The sequence below is a fragment of the Rattus norvegicus genome, chromosome 11, assembly GCF_021556685.1.
Source record: "Rattus norvegicus strain SHRSP/BbbUtx chromosome 11, alternate assembly SHRSP_T2T, whole genome shotgun sequence".
Classification (NCBI taxonomy): Eukaryota; Metazoa; Chordata; class Mammalia; order Rodentia; family Muridae; genus Rattus; species Rattus norvegicus.
Genome location: NC_141544.1, coordinates 14,739,428 through 14,756,842, shown reverse-complemented (window position 1 = coordinate 14,756,842; position 17,415 = coordinate 14,739,428). Strand labels below are relative to the sequence as shown.

The 17,415-nt window shown below is 38.1% G+C and overlaps 1 pseudogene; it reads left to right on the top strand.

The window, feature by feature from the left end:
* Nucleotides 1-15,696: 15,696 nt before the first annotated feature.
* Npm1-ps21 (nucleophosmin 1, pseudogene 21) lies at nucleotides 15,697-16,311 on the top strand (annotated as a pseudogene).
* Nucleotides 16,312-17,415: the final 1,104 nt, after the last annotated feature.

The following is a 17,415-nucleotide window of genomic DNA, read 5'->3' as shown; positions in this document are numbered from 1 at the left end:
TCCAAGTAAATATGCATCTTTGGGCTGTTGTATTATCTTCTAGGTGACCTTGAGAATGATAATGATGTGACTATTTCTAATGACATAAAAAGTAATTTATTTCAGAAAAGACACAGATCCATAATGATGCCCATCTGCTATGTTCTTGTAAAATATATGCTCAACAATTCTATAAGGTACTTCCACTTCGGCTCTCATTCATTTACCTCATGAATTTGGAGGGTACATATACTATCTTAACCTAATGCTTTTGTATTTATTTATGATTGTCACATCTAATATAAACTTCAATAATAATTTGATCTTAGATTTAGTTACAAAATAAAAATATTATGATAAATCACTTTTTGCCATGAGGAAACACAAACACTTGGAAATACCTTAGGAAAGGTATACATTTGTGAATCTGCTGAGTTCCAGATATTTCAAATATACCTACGTTTATATTTAGAAACAAGGAAATTTGTTAAATTCATACTTTTCCCAGGTTGCTAAACATGAACATTTTATTAATTGGAATTAAGATTATACCTTTCAAAGATACGTTCTTATGTTTGATTATAGATGACTATTCAATATTAAATGTACATAAACATCAGAGTCCCTAGAACCCTCTACATGGGTTTTCACCTGTAGTATAACCTTGCGTTAATGAAAAGTGATACATTTTACAGAACTAAGAGTTTGGGAAACATACTCATGCCCATCACAAATGAAGGCATCCTTCTTTTGGGCCAGTTACTTCCAAATGTCAGTGTAAGAAAATTAGAAAGGTTGTCTGTGCAAATGAAAACTAAGATACCTTAGAAGTATGTAGGCAGTCTTCTTAAACTAACCTGAGTGTGGCTCTAGAATCTGGATATGTAATAAGAATCATAATGATATTGCCAAAAGGCTTCCTAGACAATATTTGGAAAATACTACTTTTGAAGAATAACACTTCTCCACAAGCATTACTGTATTCCATCAGACATTAGTGTTTATAGCAATGTCCTTAGTACTAACCTCTGCTCTTGGGATGATCCATTTGTATGATGTCTTTGCATGGGATAATGCAGGATTTTGGTGCTTTTTATTCTTTGAGATTTTTGCATATATATATATATATATATATAATAAAATATGATATTCACTCCCATTGCTCTCTTCCCAACTCTCTCTATATCCTCTACAACGCATCTCTTTCTCAACTACAGTCTTGTTCGTATGTATGCAAGTGATAACTCTCTTGAACCAATTGACAACTTGCAAGCCTGAAAGGTTAGCATTAATTATCATATCTCATATCCATGAAGAATTTTGAAAGATGGAAACTAAAGTGTCTGTGGCATTTTCTGGCTGACCAGAAAGACATCATTGGGATTATCAGGATTCATAGTGTATAATCTGATATTTGTTCAATTAAAGAAAAGAAAGAGGTTGCCTAAGAGTTGCTTTCTTGGGTGTAATGACTTAAGTGACAATATGCAGATCAATGGTGACTGGGGGAGTTATTCTGTCTGATGCTGTGGGAAGAAAATTTGTGATTCAAAGGGCTGATCCTGATGACTACCACAGTCTCTCTTCTTCCTCTTATTTCCCTTGATTATAAGACTACATGAACATTAAACAGAAAACAGTAGGTAGTTATGAGCAAAATGCACATTATTTCTCGTATGTGTTTAAGAGGTATTTATAAGATGCGTTGCTATTCTGACTTAGAATAGTCTTTGGTAGAGTTGAAGACCCAACAACAACAACAACAAAGATTCATGGAAAAAGACCTTGTTAGAGATATGTGTTAGGAAGACCTTAAAAAGAAAACACGGGAGTCCTTTGTTCCTGGGAAGCCTTGTAGCACCTGACGCTTTTCTCCGTGTCCCCACAGTTTTGCCAAAACCCACTCATTTGAAGCTTCTCTAAGCCAGTATCTCCTCTTCTCCTACTTGTTTCTGTTCCTCATGTTGGCTGCACCCCTCCCCCATTAAAAACACACACAAGCACGGGCTCTTATAAGCTCTTTGTCACCTTCAAATAGTAGTTTGGAGCCCCCTCTTGGAGATGGAGTGCCTGGAGTATTTATTACAAGACAAATGAAGTCCCAGGCTGGTAAGCAGAGCCCTTTTCATCTGGTTTACATAGCTGGGAGTTCACTACTACCATCTGCACTGATCACTGAGGAGCTCTGTAGCTCTGTTCTGTGTTAACCCCCTCAGACCCCGATGGCCTCTGGGAGACCTGACCCCTACTTTGAGACACACTGAACTGGAAATAATAACTCCCATATGGGAGAAGAATACTCCAGCTTCTAGGGCCGATCAGGCTTTTTTTTCTATGACTACTAAGAAAAGAGTGGGTTTTGGAAGCAGTTCTCTCAGCTTATGGCTATTTTCATAGGGGTTCTATATTTAATAAAGATTAAATCCATTGAAACAGTGAGTCAAAGGCACTTTTCGTAACCAACAGTTCCACCTACTTCAGAAGCCTGCCTCTTCACACTCTCCTCATACGTGCTCAAAGCAGGAACTCGGCCGCACCGGCTTTGTCTCCTAGGCAAATGGTCCTTGCCTTGAAGAATATAAATAAGAATTTTCAATCTGAGCTTGTACATCACTCTTAGATGTCTAGCTCCTCCACACAAAAGAAAAGCCTTTTGAGTAATTGCAAGACTTAATTAGCCTGTGTTCACACAAAGTCTTCCTTTGTTCACCTCTCAACAGGCTGATTTCATCAGCCGTCCTCTGACTCTCTGAGGACCATTCTTTTCCCTTGTTTTATACTGATTTCTATTTTCAGCTTTGGAGACCTATGCTGTAAGGCTCTACATTTGAGTATCCAGTCTCTCTTTCCTGATTCATTCCTACTACAAATAACTCCTTCCAAAGCTTGTTGGTGATCTGATCACCTCCCGAGTCGACTAATGCCTGCCCTTCAGTGACATAGAAAGGGTATTTGGAACATCAATGGGGCTATGGTGACAATGGGCTATGTAAGCTGATTTCTTTCCAGCCCTTTTTCCCATCTTTATGTCAGAGCCATAACAAAACCAGGAAGTATGGGGAGTGGTAAATGCATACAAAGTACCAGAATCATATATCTAGGGGATAGTATACTAAAATAACCCGCATTTCCCTTATCAGTGACAAGAACACATTGTATGCATTACAGAAAGTTTTAGTAAACTATTTGATAATTGAAGGCAACCACATACTGAGTTTCATCTGATGCCTATAGTCTGAATATCTAAACTGCCTATCAATCCAGACCTCTACGTCAGACAGAACAACTGAAATGACTAACTTTTTATGATTTTTTCCAAAAATCTGTTAAATACAATTAATTTACTATATTATGGTACTTGATGCTGAAAGATGATGAACAACGTTTCAAAAAAGATATTCCCATTAAGGCAGTCTTTAATCCCAGGACTCAGGAAGCAGAGGCAGGCAGTAATCTGATTTGGGGGCCAGCCTAGTTTACAAAGCAAATTCCAGGACATCCAAGGCTGCAAAGAGAAATCAGATCTCAGGAAAACAAAAATAAAAACAAAAAGCAAGGTGTTTCCAAATAAGAATTTTCATAAATTAACTCTCACTGATACTGGGCTGTCATCAAGCAGTTCTAAAACTAATCAAGATTCTCCCTGTTTTAGGAAGGAAAGGGTAGTACTTGAAACGTTTGCTGATGGAATACATATCATCGTTGACACTTTTATAGATGATTTCAGTCACTATACTCAGATTATTATCTTTTAAGCAAGGTTAGCTATATAGCCCAGGCTGGCCTAGAACTCACAGAGACCTGCTTGTCTCTGTCTCTGCTTCCACTGCACTGGGTTTAAGAGCATGCACCACTACACCCAGAAGTTCTCAGATTTGAATATGCCACAGTATTACTCTCTCCAAATGAGCAAACATGCAGACCCTTCTTAATCAACTAGTCAAGGTTGTCTTTCAGGGAGGACCCCATGAGATGAAATGCACCCTCCCACTGACTCCCTGCTGAAATTTCCTGTCTATAACATATACAATTTTAGCCAAGTATCAAAAGCTAAACCAAACTCACAAATTATTTGTTTTGGGAGCAGAACTATTTTACATTTTCCCTAAGGGGCATGTTTACCGCCTCTTCATGCCCTCAGCATTGCTTAGCTAGCAGTTCTGTTTGCACAAATACAAAAGAGTGAACATTCCCTTTTCTCGTGAATTTGGACCACTTTTCTTAAAGAAATATCTTCATGTTTTCAGTGAACAAGAAGTCATTTTGATGATTTTCATGTATTTCTGTAGAGAGAGATTTCATTTGTTGATTAAGATATTATATATACAACTGGTCTTGTTGGGTAGCCACTCAGCAACTTAAGTTCTTTTATATTCTGATCTGTGGTATGATAAAAATGCAGAAGTCTCTTTTACAAACTTATTTCATCTCCTTTTGGATATATAGGATAGGTTGTACAATAGTTTTGCTGTTAATTTTTCAGGAATTATTTCAATTATAATAGGTTACTGTGGGCAAGGAGTTCTTCTTTGTACTCTCATTAGCGCCTCTGCAGAAATGGTTTAAAATTTACTCTTGCTCTACCAAATTGCTGTCTCAGTAGTCTATTTTCTTTTAGATCTGTAAGTGTTTGCAAACACATTTTAAGTTTGAGAATTCCATCATTATACTTTATGTATCAACAACATTCAAAAGAAATTTAAAAGGATCTTTTTTGAAGTTGTCAGTTTGCTGTTCTAGAATGCAGTGATTTGACACGGTGAAAAATGCATTCATATTACACTGAGACTGAAACAAGATAAACACATCTGACTTTTTACCTTATTAATTTAATTTTTAAAATATTAGGGCTTGGGAATATTGTTAAGGGAAAACTATTCAAATATGTAAAAACAAAGAATAGGTTCTTTTAATGCTTAACAATGAAAATAAAACTGACCTCTAGAGTAGAGTTTGATTAAAGAAGCTTAGGTCACTTGGTTGAGGCTCTCTTTTAGATATTTAGTTTTCTTTCATAAAAGTCATTACATTTTTTGCTTAAATCTGCCTGTGTTGAGTGGTAGTTAAATTTGAAAACCATTTCTTTTATGGATTTTTGTGGGATTTTATTTTCCTCTCTTGTTTACATCTGTTGTTCCCTCGAGAGAGGCTCCAATATCTCTCTCTCCCTAACTCCTTGGGCGCTGGATATTGTTCCTTGTTCCCATTTCCTATTACAGATCTTCATTCTTTAGTAATAAAAGAGTAAAGGCTGTAGATGGAATAATTCATTTGAGAACCCAAATAGCCAGAATTTTTACTTGATAAACTAAATCCCATATATTATCTATAAGTAATTCTGAGAAACTACTGTTTTATTGGAAGTATTAAGAGTATAATTGTAAAATAAAATTTTAAATAATAAGTAATATCTATGCAGCCAAGTTTTCTTAACTATAAAAGACATTCAAAACTTTATCTAAATGCTTAAAGATAATTGATTTTCTAAAAATTCCAACGATCTGACAAAAAATAAAGAAAATTATCTGGCTGCATATTTGGTTAATGGAGGAAGAAAAGTAAATGTTTACAAAATCCATTGGCAATTCATAATATCCACAATTATACAACAATGTTTTATGTCTATGCTTTATGAAAGATGCATCAATTTTAAGATCTTCATTTTGGTTAGAGTGTAAGTTCAACCATGCCTATTCTGAGTAATTAAGTTGAAACATTAGCAAGATGATATAAGAGAAGCACTGTGTGGTTGGATGAATTTAGTGTTAATCACAGAAATGCAGCATGTCTTTCCAATTTGGAAAAAAACAGAGAATGACCTAATCCAAGACCTTGCATGATATCTGTGCTCCACTGTGCACAGAGGGCTGTTGATTCTCACAATTGTCTTTCCATAAAACTTGTGTGGTCCTTGTTAAGAAGCCTTACAGTGAGACAAAGACAATAGCACTTACTATAAAAACGGTTTTGATCACTAATGGTTTGCTCCCTCCCTCAATTTGTGGTTCAAGTTACCCTTTATTAAGAAAAGCTGGCTGATGTAAAATCACTTACTAGACAGTACAAACACAGCTCTCCTTTTCTCCAATTAGCCATGAAACCACTGGCCACACACACATTGCTGTCACAAGGCTCTGCTCCTCATCAGTTGCACACTGGGCAGAAGGACTAGACACTGGTCATGTGCTAACTCTGAGGGCAAGTTTTAGATGTATAGTCCATTCCAGAGATCTATGGATTCCAATTAATACATCATTATTAACTGACTTAAGGAGATAGAATTATTTGATAGGATTCTGAATGCTTTTCAGTAGGATGTGATGCTAGACTTGATCATGATGCTGTTTGAATGAAATTCCAGCCTGAAACAAGAAAGGGCTAACCTGTGATCATCTTAGAATTGAAGGTTCTGGGGGAAAAAAGCAAAATTATAAAATTCTTTGTTCAGACTTGACTCGATAGCTGGTTTACTGAATAATTATACACTAAAAGGGTGCTACATTTATAGGAAAGACGTTAATCTACTTTGACAGAAATAACAAACAGCATAAACCTGAAGAATCTTGGTGGTTACCCCAGCAAATGTTTCTGTCCATGTTGTAAATTGTGTAGAAAGCACTATAACGTTGTTTTCTCCATTTGAAAAGAAATCGACTTATGCCAATCATTGCGCTAAATAAAGTTAAGATATACACAAAGAATGAGTTTAAAATACCTTATTTAGGACAATAAAGGTGTCTCCAGGTGAAAATTTAAACTGTGTTAAAATGAACATGTGATAAAGTCTTCATAATATGTAACTATATGCAAATGAAAAAGAAAGGGTTATTTGTACAACATTAAAAACAGTCATCTCTCAACAAAGAAAACTAATGTCTGCTTCCTTGCATCTTTTATGAATCACTTAGAAAACAATAATATTGTATTATTTTCATGCTTTGTGTTTAAATATTATGTGATAGTTAATGCTGAGCAAGTTGAGCATAGAAATTAAAATTAAATAACATTCACAGTGATAAGAATCAACATTTGTGATTTCAGTTCAAACATAGAGCTTTTAGAGTGGAAGCTTTAAAATGATTGGAATTAAATGTGTTTTTAACAAGAAAAAAGAAAATATACTTTTTCAATTGTAAACTAAATATTCTGATATGATATAATATGGAAGAATTTTTCTAATTCAAAATATTTTAAATGTTGCTGGTATTTTAAGGAAATTTAGCACAAGACAAATCTAAACTTGATTGTAAAGGTATTTCCGACAACTGGTGATTTAAATAAAAAAATGAAGCAAAACTAATAACTTTTTGGAAAAAAATTAAATGATAATTTTACTGAAAATACACTAGGATTCTCACACTTCCATACCTTGTAGATTTAATACTGTGTTTTGTTTCCAAGTTCACTGTGCCTAAACTTTCTGTCCACAGGTAACTGTAGAGTCCTGTTATCTATCATTGGAGTATTATAAAACTAGATTCTAAGTTACCCTCTACAAAACTTGAACAAAACAAAATGAACAAACAATCAAACAAAAACAACTATTCAGATTGCAGCACTTAACTGAAGCTGATTGTAATTGAGTCTGACCATTATGACACTCTCCTGTCTGGCTTCAGCTGTGATGCATGATGGGACTCACTGAAGTCTCCATGATTCCCACAGTTGCTGGGTGTAAATATCTGTACATCAAGGAAAGACTAATGGAAAGATCAAAAGTCTTTTGGGGTTTTTGGGTCATGTTTGTGTTTTATTTTTAATACTTATCTGCTTCACATTTCATTCAGTTGCAAGTTTTTAGAAAATTGCTACTTTATGCCATTTGAAAAATTTTAATACTTCTCAGTTAATTTCTAATTGAATGTGCTTTGGTTATGAGTGTTTAATAATGAAAGAGAACCTTTTCAAAGCATATGGAAGATGAACAATGTTATAATTCATGTTCTGGATTTCATTTTCTAGGTTGTTAGCCTAAGAGTTAAGTCATTCTCACTAAACTAGTTTTAGGTGTCATTTTGTTTTTTATTGTGTGTAAAAGTACAGGTCTACACATGGACACATGCTTATGAGTGCCAGAACCGAGAAGGCAAAAATGATGACACCCACAGAGCTAGAGCTACGGAGCCATCTTTGCAGCCCCTTTCTGTTTAGACTTTGGGTTTCCTCTTCAGTCAGTTCCTTTCAGGCTTGGCAGGGGAGCTTTCTTTTATTTCAGGATTGTTTATTTCCATGATTCTGTGAAATTTCTTATATTTGCATGTTCATGCTGGGCTTAAAGGTTATCTTCATGTTTGGATTTAGTTCTTTCTTTTTTGTGGGGGTGGGCACACGTCTATAGATACCAGGGCTCAACACTGGTAGCACTGATGTCTTCTCCAATCATTTTCCTCTTTACTTTTCATGACGGGATCTCTCAGGAAACCACATTTCAGTAAGGTTGGCTCTTGACTGAGCCCCTGTATTCTCAGTGTCTTCCTTTTCAGTTTAACAGGTGCACACCATCATGGCCAAATGCTACACTGGGTGCTGGGGATATGAACCTAGATACCCTTCTCTGAAAGTGATGGGTTCAGTTGTCTTCCTATTCCTATTATGTATGTTCCCTGACAGATCTTGTCCTTCCCTGTGTCTTTGCCTGAGAAATACTGAAAAATTGCTTGACCCTTGCTGCTTGCAGGAGTCTGCGGTTCCCCAGTATCCACGTTCATACTCAGTATGAGATAATCTGTAGGTCTCAGGGCTTGAAAAAGAAATTTCTTCAGGTTAAAACTGTCATTTGTATGTACTGATATTCATGTATCTATTACAATGACATTATTATTTCCCAAGTGTCAGAAAGTCTTTAACATGACTTCCTCAAAATAATGTAGTTAGGAAAAAGACTTTATTACTATCTTGATGAACTTATGCTAGATTCGGCTTTCTATATTCTAAGCAGAAGCCAGACTCCAATTCTTTCATTAAATTAAAACTATGAGTTCTATGTGTTTTCCTTCGCATATGATAAACCACACTGTATCATTTTATATAAAATAAAACTGAAGATTTTAAAATTGTTATGTAATACTGGTTTGAAAGCTTTATATTTATTGTTAAAAATAAGTATTTATCTGTTTGACTTCTGAGAGTATATATGACTGTTATTAACTTCTTTGTGTACATATTTATGTGTATTGATGTATGTGATCTGTGTGATCCATCCTTGCTGGTGTGGTACGTGTACATACCATTAGAGGCTGAGAGTAGATATGACTATGTTATTAACTTCTTTGCGTGTATATTTATGTGTGTTAATGTGTGTGATCCATCCTTTCTAGTGTGGTACGTGTACATACCATTAGAGGCTAGAGGTAGTTATAGGATGTCATTCTTCAATCATTATCTACCTTTAGTTTTGAGGCAGTTCATTCAGTACACTTGAAACTCATTGATTTTGTCAGGAAGGTGGCACTGAGTCCCAGAAATCTTCCAATCTATCCCTGCTAAAATTCAAACTCAGAACCGCATAAATTCTAGTGGCCTATGCCACTTCATCTGACCTTTTGCATGAGTTCATGAAACAAAATTTAGTTTCTCATGCTTAAAATACAGGTACAATGTTTATGTAAGTTACATTGTAGCCAGAGGCTTTAGCAACAGGAGCAGTGTCTGCTATTTTGTAGTGAGCCGTATTGGATTTGGGTCTAGCCGCTTTGTGACTGCATAGCTCAAGGTGGCTACTTGACTCTGGGCTGCATGGCCACAGAGGTTTAACCTTGAAATGACTGCCATACAGACTTGAGATTGTTGAACTAAGAGCCTCTCCCAGGAAGACCCTGGGAGCAATGACAGGATGTTTCAGCCTGAGCAAAACACCGGATGTCCCTGAGCGGATTCCTAAGAAGGTTTCGATCTTTTCAAAGAACAGGTCCCCGGAAGACTGTTGCCTCTTTGATATAGGAGGATATCTTGCAGTGTAGTGATTCACCTTATATCCTTGGGCATTTCCCAAACTCCCCCACCCTAAGCTTCAGTTCCTGCTTCTATTCCTGCCTCAGAGCTTTAAATGCTGTACATTTCTCTCAATAAACGAGACCTCGACAACAGAACTTTTGCTTGGTCTCCTTCTCTTCACCCCCATTTTGGCCCACAGGTAGAAAGCCTCTTCGGGACCCTGAATAACTGGGTCCCCGCTGGCAGGGACAAGTGGCGCCTGAACAGGGACCCCGAAGCAAGGCCGACTACAGGACAACGGAGATAAGAGAGCTGCAGCGGAAATCGAGGACTCTTCAGGCCGTATAGCTCGTGCGTCACTGGAGAGGGAGGTAAGGACCGGTCGAATAATTGTCGTCTAATTGCCATGGGGAAGGTATGAATTTAGGAGGCTTGTTTCATAGGAGAGATCAAGCGCTCACTCAGGGAGAGAGGATTAAGAGTTAAGAAAAAGGATTTAATCAAGTTCTTTTGTTTTATTGATGAAAAGTGTCCATGGATAATTTTAACTGAATTTTTTTTTGTCTTTGTGTGAGAAACTTGTCCTTGGTTTCTTATTGAAGGAGCAGAAATTAATTCCTATAGTTGGAATAAGGTTGGAAAGTGTTTAAATGTCTTATTGTAAGAAAAAGGATCCTAGGCGGTTCCGATTCAGGAGGTAGTGTCTGTGTCTTTGTGTATTTGTGTTTTGTGCTGGCTAAACTCTGGGTCTGTATTTGCTCACAAGTTCTGGAGTTCTGGAGTTCTGGTTTTGCAGCTGCTCCCATCTCAGGCTGAGAGGGAGGATTGTGTCTCAGGAGAGACACAAATGTGAGTGGTAGATGTGCCAGGGACTCACCAATTGCGCTGCCCTGGGAGACGTCCCAGGAGGTAAGAAGGGACCCCAGGGACACCTGGGAGATTCCCGTCTGGGTGCTGGTGAGGATTCGGCCATTCTCATGGATTGGAGAAAAGACCCGCCTTTCCGGCTGTCTGTATTTCCAGAGTGGTCTTTGTCTGTGTGTCTTAGGTCTTTGTTTTGTGTTACTTGTGACTTTGACAATGGGAAGATTCTGGTTGGGAAGGAGGAGTGATGTGGAATCTGCTCCTGTTCATCTGTCTTTGCTGAGCTCGTGGAAGCTCCCATCTGAATCAGCTCAGTTTTGTGGCAATCTTGTGGCCGCTGCTTGTTTTTTGTTTTGTGCGCCCTTTTGTTTTTTTTGTCTGTTAATCTTTTGGTTGTCTTTCTATGTGACTAAATGCTTTTGCCCTCTTCAGCAGACCTCTATCTTGTTTTCTCACCATCCCACTTGGGATGCTTGTTAGTGGCTGTTACAGGAAATCTATAATGCTCACTTGAGTGTGCTCGAGAAACTAGAATTTCAGGTTTGCCCTGGGTTCCTTTGGGATAGGTGTGGGGATAGGCTTGATTTCCATTGCAAATGATGTAACATTGCATATGTTACTACTCCTAACACTTCTTGGGACTGTGCCTCTGGGATCACAAACTGTATAAGTTTAGAAGTTCTAAAAGGCAGTCATGACCTTTGTGTGTAGGTTCAGATAGTTCCAGATTGGAATCCTGATTCTAAAGACTTAGTAAGACACAAGGGAGAGTTGAGAATTACTTAGGGCTATCTTAAGGCGGAGTCCAGCTAGGTGCTGCAAGGGCATCTGCTGTTGCCTTGCAACACAAGGCTTATGGAGATAAACCTTCAGTTGTGTTAATACAGAATTGTAGGCTAGAGTCTTGAAAGTATTTAAAAAAAAAAGGAACCTGGTAAAACATATCTTATTCCAAACAGCAATTAAATTGGCTATTACAAAATACTGATATTTGGCCTATCACATATACAAATTTTTCAGGCAAAGTTGGTAATTTTACTCCTTGCATGCTTTTGTATTTCCTATAAATTTGTGCATGCAACCCATAGGAAATGAGCTTACTGTATTTATAGGTGGTTCATCTAATGAAAAGGCTACATGTATGATTGGATCACTTGTTTATTCTCTTCAGTTTCCCCTGCTTCAGCACAGATTATTAAATTATGTGCTGTAGCCACTGTTTTTAAAATTAAAAAATCAAGCTTTCAAGTCATATACTGATAGCCAATGTATGGCTTATGGTTTACAGTTGATTAAAAAGTTTCCCTTTTTAGATACTACTAGCCCTCAAATTACACAATTACTTAATGCTATATTAGAGGCAGGTTTTCTACTTGAAATCAGTGAGTGATGATTTCAGTGTGAATGTCTGACAACTCACTGTCCTTTCAGTGCTCTGGCTCAGACAACTAAACAAAACCATAGACCCACCTCTTTGAAAATGATAATGGAGTTGATAACACACCCTCACGAAAAGAGGAAGACTCCATTTGCTTACTTTCAACTCCCATCCTCACCTTACTAGCTCAGGGATTTCTAGTACGACTGAATCTGGATGCTTATGTTTAGGTAAATAAAGCTGGTGAGGGGCTGGAGTGATGGCTTAGTGATTAAGAACACTAAGTACTGTTCCTTTATAGGCCATTTAAGAACTCAAACTGGATTGCCTGGACACCTTGCTCAGGCAAGGGAGGACAATGATACCAGGCAGATTATAGGCCTTACATAGGAACAGTTAGTCAAAAAATCTCATTCTTTATATATCCAAAACAATAATGCTGGAGACAATAATTTGGTATAAAAGTCAATTTATAAATACAAGTGCTCAGTGTCCTCAATTTAATCCTTAAGGACTTATCTTAATAAATAATATTTTAATAATATTTTAATAAATAAAAAAGGGGGGTTATCCCTGTATGCTAAAATATGCTCCTTTTATTTCAATTTTAAAATTTGGATGCCAAGGAACACTCTGAGTTTATGGCACCCTACAGCTAGGCATACTTCTGCCAAGGTGAAATAGAAAGATCCACATATTGGCATGATCCTGTTCAGATATTTTATATGGGGAAGAGGGAATGTTTGTGTTTTTTCTACAGGATGCTACAAGAGTATGCCAGCTGCCAGAGGTGGTTGCTGAGACTTGCTGATCCTGGGAGCATGAAGATTCAGCTCTCCTGGTTCGGGTCCCTGGAGTCATTCCTGTGTCCTTAGAGGAAGATGGAAGATTCCCACTCATCTTTTGTCATCACAGAAATTCTGGCGTTGCTGCAGTCATTGTGTCCTGTCCCACCGCGGCCTGCGCTCCGACCCTCTGTGCACTGCTGCTTGCTGGAAGCTGCTGTGGACTGGGGAACTCTGCCCTGGTTTTGCAGATCTCAGACATGGTTCCATTGCCTGCTGGTTGTTCCAGAGAAGAATGACCGATCCTGAACTGTCCTGGGAAAGACCTTGGCATTTTCGCTGCTATTGTAGCAGCCATTATTGCTGCAGCCATTGTCTGCAGTGTCTAGAGTTACCCTCCCCCCAATCTCTCGTTAGGCAAGCACAGTGGGTGAACTTTCTGGAGTAGTTGCTAACAATTGGGAATTCTAAATTTTATTACAGGAGAGGCTTGACTAGGCCCTTGGTGATATGGCCATAGCAGCTGAGGAGAACCAGATGAGGTGCCCACTACTTATCGGGAGAGGCTCAATTTCCACAATCTCTTATATTATTGCCATCTGGCCCCTGCTCCTTTGCCCCTGGGCTCATGTGAGAGGAATGAGAAGATGACCTGATGTAGCTTCTTCAGTGACGGGCAACTTCCTCTAACCCTTGACCAATCTAAGACATGGTGCCTTGCGGTGGACAAGGTGATCCTATGACAGATAAGGCTGGGGTTCGAGAGGTCGATCCTAAGACAGAAGTGGCTACACCCCGTTTAAATGTACGGGCCGGTCAAATGCTCCTCTGCCCAGTTTCTCCCCCAATAAACACACACGTATAGCCCAGAACGGTGTGTTACAGCATAAGTTCATTCCTAGCCATTGGGGTGCAGTCCTAACTGCAAGAGTGGCACGCCATGGCCGAGCTGGGCACTCTGTGAGGCATGTCTGATCTCTCTCAGACCACTACTTCCACCTAATGGTCCTTTTTAAAAGAATAACGGGGGAGATGTAGTGAGCCGTATTGGATTTGGGACTAGCCGCTTTGTGACTGCATAGCTCAAGGTGGCTACTTGACTCTGGGCTGCATGGCCACAGAGGTTTAACCTTGAAATGACTGCCATACAGACTTGAGATTGTTGAACTAAGAGCCTCTCCCAGGAAGACCCTGGGAGCAATGACAGGATGTTTCAGCCTGAGCAAAACACCGGATGTCCCTGAGCGGATTCCTAAGAAGGTTTCGATTTTTTCAAAGAACAGGTCCCCGGAAGACTGTTGCCTCTTTGATATAGGAGGATATCTTGCAGTGTAGTGATTCACCTTATATCCTTGGGCATTTCCCAAACTCCCCCACCCTAAGCTTCAGTTCCTGCTTCTATTCCTGCCTCAGAGCTTTAAATGCTGTACATTTTTCTCAATAAATGAGACCTTGACAACAGAACTTTTGCTTGGTCTCCTTCTCTTCACCCCCATTTTGGCCCACAGGTAGAAAGCCTCTTCGGGACCCTGAATAACTGGGTCCCCGCTGGCGGGGACACTATTTGACACACAATATTACCTATTTGTAATTCACTCCTCCTGATTGGTGAGAATTTACTTACCCAAGAAACTGAACTTCAAATGGCACTGGGGAACTAACTGAAAATCAAGTAACAAAATCACACTATATATACCACTGTTTTTAATAATCACTTTAATATAGTGTGGTTCCATAAATGAACACAAAAGTACAAAAATGCATTATTGTAGAAGACTCTCCATCTTATACAGTGTGACCTACACTTACCAGTGACAGTATGCAAACTGTGTACATTTTTCTCCACTACAGTGTTCACCCATCTAAACATGCCAATAGCCAGACATTTGGGATTTTTTATCCAGTGCTAAAATTCAAATTCAGAACTTTATAAATTCTAGGCAAATATTGTACCAGTAAGCTCTAACATTTAGGATTTTTATTTTGTCCTTGTGTTTTATGTCCATTTATATTAAATTAACTTATTTGACTTAGTATTTTTTCATCTGGCTGAGAAGGTTTTTAAAAAATGATCATACTATCACCCAAAATACTATCCGTTCCCTCCAGCTTCATGTCACCATTTATTTGAGTAACCATGTTTTCATACAAGTCATTGATAAATGGTGCTAAATATTAAACTGAACAGAGCTGAGAAAAAAGCCTTATGTGCTGCCACCAGAACTGTCTCTTTAAATTGACACTCTTTTATAAATAAGCATGTTTGAATATGTCCATTTAACATATCACAAGACTGCCTAATTATTACCTTAACCCAAGATGTCAGTGTTCTGACATCCTATCCACACATATTATAGAAATAATCTGTTTTAATGACATTTTGAAATTCAGATATGTCTCATCTGTTTTAAGAGCCACTTAATTTATTCTAAAATATGTTTGAGTTGTATGTGTAGAGTGCAGAAAAATACTGTGGCAGATTGATTGCAAAGATGACTTAATTCACCATTCCTCACTGTACAAAGTCCTATTGAAGTATAACTTTACAACCCCGTCAGTCAAATAATGGATATCCCACTTCATAGTTCTGAATCTATGATGAGCCTGTGTTTTGATAAGGCAAACAGATGTAGTTAACAGGTGCAGTTAAGAATAAGACAGCAAGGCATGATTCTGTCCTGTTTGTCTATTCTATGGAAGAGTAGGCAGTTGTTTTCCGTCCAGCTTCTCCCACACCTAAGCATGTGCCTCCATTTCATGGAAGACTTGATAGACATGGACATGAGCGTTCTTAGGCTTCAGAACTAACTTTTCAGTTGTGAACTAAAGGCTGACAAAGACTATCAATTTAAAGTGGATAATGATGAAGGTGAGCACCAATTATCATTAAGAACTGTCAGCGTAGGGGCAGGGGGTGTAGATGAATTGCACATCCTAGAGGCAGAAGCAAAGAACTATGAAGCCGATCCAATTAAAGTAAAATTGGCAACTTTGAAAATGTCTGTAAAGCCAACAGTATCCCTTAGGAGCCTCAAAATTACACCACCTATGGTCTTAAGTTTGATGTTTTGTTCAGGGCCTGTGCACAATAGTGGACAGAACCTAGAAGCTGTAGAGGAAGATGCAGACTCAGAAGATGAAGATGAGAAGGATGTAAAACTCTTAGGCGTGTCTGGAAAGAGATCTGCTACTGCAGGTGGTAACAAGTTTCCATATAAAAAAGTAAAACTTGATCAAGATGATGAGGAAGATGAAAATGATGATGATTTTGATGAAGAGGAAACTGAAGAAAATGTTCAAGTGAAGAAATCAGTACGAGATACTTCATACACATCAAAAGAAAAATCTACCAAGATAAACTATCAAATCTGAGCATCTATGCTCCAAATGCAAGAGGACTCACATTCATAAAAGAAACTTTACTAAAGATTAAAGGACACATTGCACCTCACACAAGAACTGTGGGAGACTTGAACACCCCATTCTCAGCAATGGACAGATCATGGAAACAGAAACTAAACAGAGACACAATAGAACTAACAGAAATTATGAACCAAACTCTTTTAACAGATGTCTATAGAACATTTCATCCTAAAACAAAAGAATATATCTTTTTCTCGGTAGCACATTTCTCTACAATTGACCATATAATCAATCACAAAAGAGGCCTCAACAGATTCAAGATTGAAATAATCCCATGAATACTATCAAATCACCACAGACTAAGGTGGGTCTTCACTAACAACAAAAATGACAGAAAGCCTACATACACATGGAAGTTGAACAACACTCTACTCAATGATAACTTGGTTAAGGAAGAAATAAAGAAAGAAATTAAAGACTATTTAGAATTTAATGAAAGTGAAGGCACAACATACCGAAACTTATGGGACACAATGAAAGCAGTGCTAAGAGGAAAATGCATAACTCTGAGTACCTCCAAAAGGAAAATGGAAAAAGCATACAATAGCAGCTTGACAGCACACTTGAAGGCATGAAATGTTTTTTTAATTACAGCACACTTGAAGGCATGAAAACAAAAAGAAGCAAATAGACCCAAGAGGAGTAGATGGCATGAAATCATCAAACTCAGTGCTGAAATCAACCAAGTAGAAACAAAAAGAACTATACAAAGAATCAACAAAACCAGGGGCTAGCTCTTTGAGAAAATCAACAAGTAGATAAGTGTTGTTGTAAAATTATAAAATATGGTATCTTTTACGCCCACTAGGTCTGGCATCGTAGCGCCCCAAGATATCTGGTTGATATCTTCACCTCAGTCAGCAAAGCATCTTACCTGCTTTGCCCTATCCCATATCACACTGCCGAAGGTTTCTCTCTGAGCCTAGCAGCAATCTCTCTACCCAATCTAGTTCCCACAGCAGGTTGCAACCATGCCAGAAATATACATCCCAATTCCGTGGAGGCTTAGTGTCTCTGACTGCCACATACTCTCTTAAACTTAAATCGCCACAG